The sequence below is a fragment of the Numida meleagris genome, chromosome 3 (genome assembly GCF_002078875.1).
Source record: "Numida meleagris isolate 19003 breed g44 Domestic line chromosome 3, NumMel1.0, whole genome shotgun sequence".
Lineage (NCBI taxonomy): Eukaryota > Metazoa > Chordata > Aves > Galliformes > Numididae > Numida > Numida meleagris.
The window spans coordinates 73,154,571-73,160,424 of record NC_034411.1 but is presented as its reverse complement, the minus strand read 5'-3'; the positions used below and the strand labels follow the sequence as shown (position 1 = coordinate 73,160,424).

General features: G+C 49.1%; 1 long non-coding RNA gene across 1 annotated transcript; it reads left to right on the top strand.

Moving 5' to 3' along the window:
• On the top strand, positions 1,874-3,574 carry LOC110396567. The gene is made up of 2 exons (XR_002437064.1): positions 1,874-2,310; positions 3,484-3,574. It is a non-coding gene; the product is annotated as an uncharacterized LOC110396567 (long non-coding RNA).

Sequence of the window (5,854 nt, the reverse complement as noted above, 5' to 3'; positions counted from 1 at the left end):
TCATCACTGTCTTCCTAATGAGACATGATGGAGCAACATGTCCGGAGTAATAATATACTGTGTTTAATATAATATACTATGTTTAATATACCTGCGTGGTGGCTAAGGGAAATCTGACACAGATGTGAGAGATGATAAATAATTGTGAACACATTTTTATCATTAGTTTGGTCTCGATTTTGCTTCCTTGCTCACAGGATCTGATTGAGCTATCCCTGTGATTTAAAGAAATCGATGAGTAGAAACTTAACAGCAAAGTTTTGTTACTGTTGAGCAAGGTATTCTTTATTGGCAGCGCTGGGGTAGCATTGAGATAACTCTCCAATAATGTTACAACAGTTGATCGTTCATAAACAGGTTATATTTTCACATATATTACACATTCATTACATTCCCAAATTAACTAACCTATCCACCCCCAATAACTCCCTAACTGACATAGCCTTATTTGGCAATCTTCGATGTCATCTAGCGTCCTTCTAGCATAGTCATGGTCCATTGTTAGTCCTCGGGGTCGTTTTCTTCTTCGCAACACTCCTTTTGTCCCAAAGATTGCTGTAGAATATAAGGACAATCGGAGAAGTCTCTGCACACACAGATAAGGAAGACAAAGGGGAACATCTTGACGCTGTCTGTCACAGTTTAATCACTCCGTTGTTTTTTCTTTTGCCTTGGTAAAGCAGACCAGCCTTACAATATGTCTTCCCATCTACAATACTACATCACAATTGTCATCCACAACATCTAAAGACTACTGTGGTGTTGCAAAGAAGCATTAACAGAATATTTTGTGTAATTACTTCTTCAAATCACCTGCTAATATGAAGAGGCACATATCCGTAACTACCTTACATGCAAAGATAACCAGTTCAGGCCTGGTGACTGTGTTTTCTTTCTGCTTCCAGACAGCAGCAGGGGAGCAGTTGATGGTGCTATGTTTGGTTACAATGTTTCTGTCATTGCTCTCAAACCCAGCAATTCCTCATTGCTGTTTTCTGCTGAATCTCCTACTCAGTAATACTTGCTTAGAAGAAGCCCCCTCAGTATTTCAGCTTCAGGTTTCATCGCGTTTTCTCTCCCTAACAGGACATCACTTCGTGTTGGGTCAAAAGCACAGTCTTATCGGCCATTTCATAAAAAGTTCTTATTCAGAGCAAAATACGAGGGAGGAGGAGACAGATATATCAATAAGATAAAAGTAAACATTTAATGCCACTGTAGTTTGATTTTTTCTTTCCTGACATCACATTTTTGACAATGTTTCACACCTCAGATACCACAAAAGGGCTATTTTTTAGCCAGCAAGGAATAAACATTAAAATTTTAATAGCAAAAGGCTCAGTGCGTTTGTTAACCAACTTGAAAATGGCTATGGTGTTCCACATTTTGAGCTTGTCCTCATGCTCTTCTTCCAACTTTTTCCATAAAATTTAGTTGATAAAATACATATATATACTATTGAAACATCCTATTTTTTGAATCACCCATTGGTGGGAGCAGCAGATACCCTGTATCCATCCTTTGTCTCCTCCTTAGCCCCATTTTATACCATTGTTATAATGAAAAAGAACATAGCCACTAAAAGTGAATTTAGCGAACATACACTTCAATGCATAGCACTGAGATAAACATTTCCAACTATGACGTGTAAATAAAATACAAGCAACTCTATAAAACAAGAACAGACTGAGTTTACAAATAAATTATATCCTTCAAGCATCAGGCATTGTTTTTTTTTTCACTCTTTTCTCTCTGTAACAAGATTTCTGAGTTCAGAATGGGTTTTCCCTGTAGAGGCTGAGACCTGAAGAATCATTACAATTATTTCATTAAGAAAAAATATATTTTGAATTATGCTTGTGGACTTCTATTGCCTTGGAAGGAGCACCTAACGTTTTCATGACTATCAAAGCAAAGAAATAACAGAATCTGAAGAAACGAATCCCTGACAGTTAGCTCTGCCAGGTGCTTGGTCTGTGAGATGAGACCACCTGTGAGGCAGCTCTGCCCTGAGGGCGGGCGGTAACCCCGGGGGATGGGTGGGAGTGTGACCTTGAGATGAACTCAGGTGCACCGCTCCCACGTGGAAAGGGCGGGAACGATGAGGAGGGAAAGAAAGCAGTGGAAAGCAAAAACGGCGGGAAACGAGAGCAGCGTTCTGCGCTCCTATTGGCTGGCGGGGGACGGGGGGGGCCTCACCTATATAAGGCGCACATGAGGGACGGTAGCCGATAGATATTCTTCTTGGGGTGTGATGGGGATCGGAACGTGCAGAGAGAATGGGGTGGCAAGCAGCTGCCTCGAGTGGAGGTGAGGGAGCTGTGCTACCAGTCCACCTCCCCGGGGCAGTATGGGACAATGCGGCAGCGAGGATGGGGCGGCACTGAGGGGTTGCGGCACTGAGGGGACGGGGCGGGCGCTGCTCGGCTCGGCGCTGAGGGGACGGGGCGGAATGAGGGCAAATCACTTGCGTGTCCTGAAGTCAGATGAGTGCCTGGGGGTTGTAAACAGTAGTTACAGAGCAATAATCTCTCCGAGCTAGAGATAAAACTCTTACCCCTCACAAACGGGTGGCGGAAATGGGGAAGAAAATCTCTTGGCATATACTTAAAGAGAAACTCTCTATGGAAAGAGGAAAGGCTATAGTAGTGCTGTAGTGGGAGAGATGGTAAGAGAGAAAGAAACAACACAGGAAAAAAGGGTAGAGAGAGAAGCTTGGCATTCATGTGAAATTGTAGTTGCTGATCTAAGACACTCCCTCCCATGACATTTTTGGATGTGGCAATCTTAAGTCTAGCTTACTATTTTTACCATGCCTTGAACTTGTGGAAGAGGGGAAAAAGACGACTCTACAGGAGTATGAAAGACAAATCAGAGTGCTAAGAAGGGATAAAAAGTGAGGCACACTGGGCAAAAGAATCTCCCTGGAAAAAGCTACACTAAGTTGTTTAGGCTGGGATGTGTTGTGTGTGGGGGGTGCAGGTCTTCCTAGAAAAAAGAAAAGAGTGAGACCTCATACCAGCCGTATGGTATTTAAAAGGGGAGTATAAAAGTGAGAGGAACTAAAATATTAAAAGGATGGGCAGTGAAATGGCACGGGGGAATAATTTGAAGCTCAAGGAAGGAATGTTTAGATTAGGTGTTGGGGGAAGACTGGTAAAAGAGAGAGTGCTAAGGTGCTGAAACAGGCTGCCCAGAGAGGCTGTGGATAATCTCGAGATACACAAGGCCAAGCAAGATGGGGCCCTAGACAAGATGGTCCAGTAAAAGATGTGAAGGTTGGTGGCCCTGTCTGTAGCAGGAGGATTGGAACCTCAGGATCAGTGGGAGCCCTTCCAAAAACCGTATTACTGGGTTTTACATTACTGATTCTTGCTGGGTGGTCATGTGCGGAGCTCCATTGGGCCGTCGCGTTGCCTGTTTCCTTTGGGTGGAGGAGCCGGTGCCCCCTTTGGGCCTAATGGTGTCTTCCTTCATTTGCAGGAGCCGCGGCGGAAGAAAGGAGACAAAGTGGCGTGGGGAACTGGGAGGAAGGAGCGAGCGAGAAGAGGAGCAGGAACCTGCAGATGGGCAAGGGGAGAGGTGCCCTGGGCAAAAGCATCTCCCTGTCACCAGGGACACAGTCATGTTGCGGTAGAGCTTTGCCAGCCCTTTGGGTGCCCAGGCCGGCCTTGTGCTGGGCGACCTCCCTGTAAGCAGGGCTCGGGTCTTTGCTGTAGTTGGCCTTTTGCCTTGTTGCTCCTTTAGCTGCCTGGGGAATGTGGGCCCCTGTACGAAGGGCGAGAGCCACGTTCTCTGCACCCGAGTGGGAAACGGAGCTAACCGGACCCCACGGGCACCCTGTAAGCAGGGTAGTGCCCTTTCCCTGCCGCTTGTCCTCCGGCTGCTCGGCGTTGTTGCCTGCTGGTGGCCTGCTGGTGTGACGGCCCCGTACTCGGGGTGCGTGTCGCGCTATACGGCCTTTGGCCTTACCTGAGAAGCCCCGTGGCATGTTGAGGTGTGTGGCCTCCGTGCAGCCTGGGGGCAGGTCAGAGGCTCTTGTCCACTGCTTGCAGATACAGGTTGTTTTTTATTCCCCGGGCCTTGGCTGCACTGCATTCTCCTTCCCTCCTGGAAAGCCGTATCTGTGTGTGCGTGTGTTCCCCTTCCTTCCCTCATTTGCGTGAGTGATTGTGCGACTGAACTTTCCCTTTAGGCCTCCATGAAAATGGCTGCAGCTTAGCTTTGGCTTCCCAGAGGGGAACGGAGGACTTGGTGGATGCAGCAAGGGGGATGTCCCCTCTCAGTCCCACGAGCGGGGCGAGTGTCCTCCTGTCTTGTCCCTTTTTTTTTCTTAGGGCGGAGCAGAGCCCATGCGGTAGTCGTGGGGCCAAGGCCGCCCTGTAGCCAGGGCTTGGGTCTGTGCCTGTGAGGCCGCCTGTCCTGCTGGTGCTGTGACAGCCCTGTGCTCAGGGCATTTGTCGTGAGCTGTGGAGCCCTCTGTCCCCAGAGCAGCCCGCCCTCCTGTAAGCAGGCTTGGGAGGCCGCGTAGTCGCAGCCGGCTGCTTTAGCCGGTGTGTGGGAGCGACCCCTCCCTGGCCCGATAGAGGGTGCAGGTTGAGGTGCTGCTTGTGGCTGGGGTGACCTCCCCGCTGTAGTGGGTTGAGGTTGCTCCCTGGGCTCATGGAGACGTGGTGATTGTGCTGCAGCCGGGCGGGCCAGCCCATACCTCGGGCGCTGGCGGGAGCTGTGTGCTCCATGGGGCTTTCTGGAGATGGTGAGGCGTTGGGGTACAGTCCTGTAGACAGGGCTTTGCATGCCCCCTCGTGCTTGGCGAGATGTGTTCTGTTGGGACCCCCTGTACTCAGGTGGGTATCTGTGGCCCGGCCTTCTAGAGGCCGTGGGGCCGAGTGATGCGGGGCTGGGCTTGTGCCCTGCCTGGAATCGGGGCTGGGATCCCGACCTCGGCCTTTGGCTGTGCCGCCCCACTGCCTGGCTGCTGAGAGTCGTTCCTGCTGCTGGGGGGGAAACCGAGCTCTGTGGCTCCAGGGGTGTTGTCGACCCGCCTGTAATCAGGGTCTGGGTGCGGGAGCCTTTGTTCTCCGCTGGCAGCGTGCGTGGGGTGACCGCCCCGTTAGCGGGGTGTAGGTCAAGATGCCCCTGACTGGGAGAGAGGGAGCCTCCCTTGGTCTCTGGGACCCGGGCTGCCCTGTAAGTCAGGGTGTGACGGTGCCCTGGAGTCCTGGGCCCTTTGCAATGGACGCGGTGGCCTGGGGCCCCCTGGAAGCAGAGGAGCCGACCCTTTGGCCGCTGCTTTGCGTGCCCGGCCTTATTTGCCCAGGGTGCCCACCTCTACAGCCTACTGCAGCACCGGCTGGAACCCTGCGTTTGGACTGTTAGTTTTTACTTTGTTTAAAAAAAGAAGATATCAAAAAAAAAATTTGCATTTAGCAACGATGTTGAACAAACACTGAAGGTGTGTTAATTCATATGAATAATATACGTGGTTTATTCTTATTCATTACTGTATAGTATGTCTATTTCATTACGGTATAACAAATAGTTTTAACAGTTTAATGTAGTAGTGCGACAATGTATTTGCAGTGGTGCCTTTTTTTTTTTAATCCAGGCAGTCAGTAATCTGTATATGACTTGGAGCATGAAGGTTTGTATTTCCCAGACATCTTCAGCTGACTTCTGGGATTTGAATCATTTTTTTCTTTTTCTTCAAATAGCGTTTGAAATTCTCTGGTACTTCCCAGTCAGATTAGTTCTACTGCTTGTAAGTAAATTCCTTTCACTGCTTCTGCATATGGGGTCAGCCAGTTGTGTTGAGGGCAAGGCTCTGAGGAAGGTTAAGTAGGAGTGATTTGAT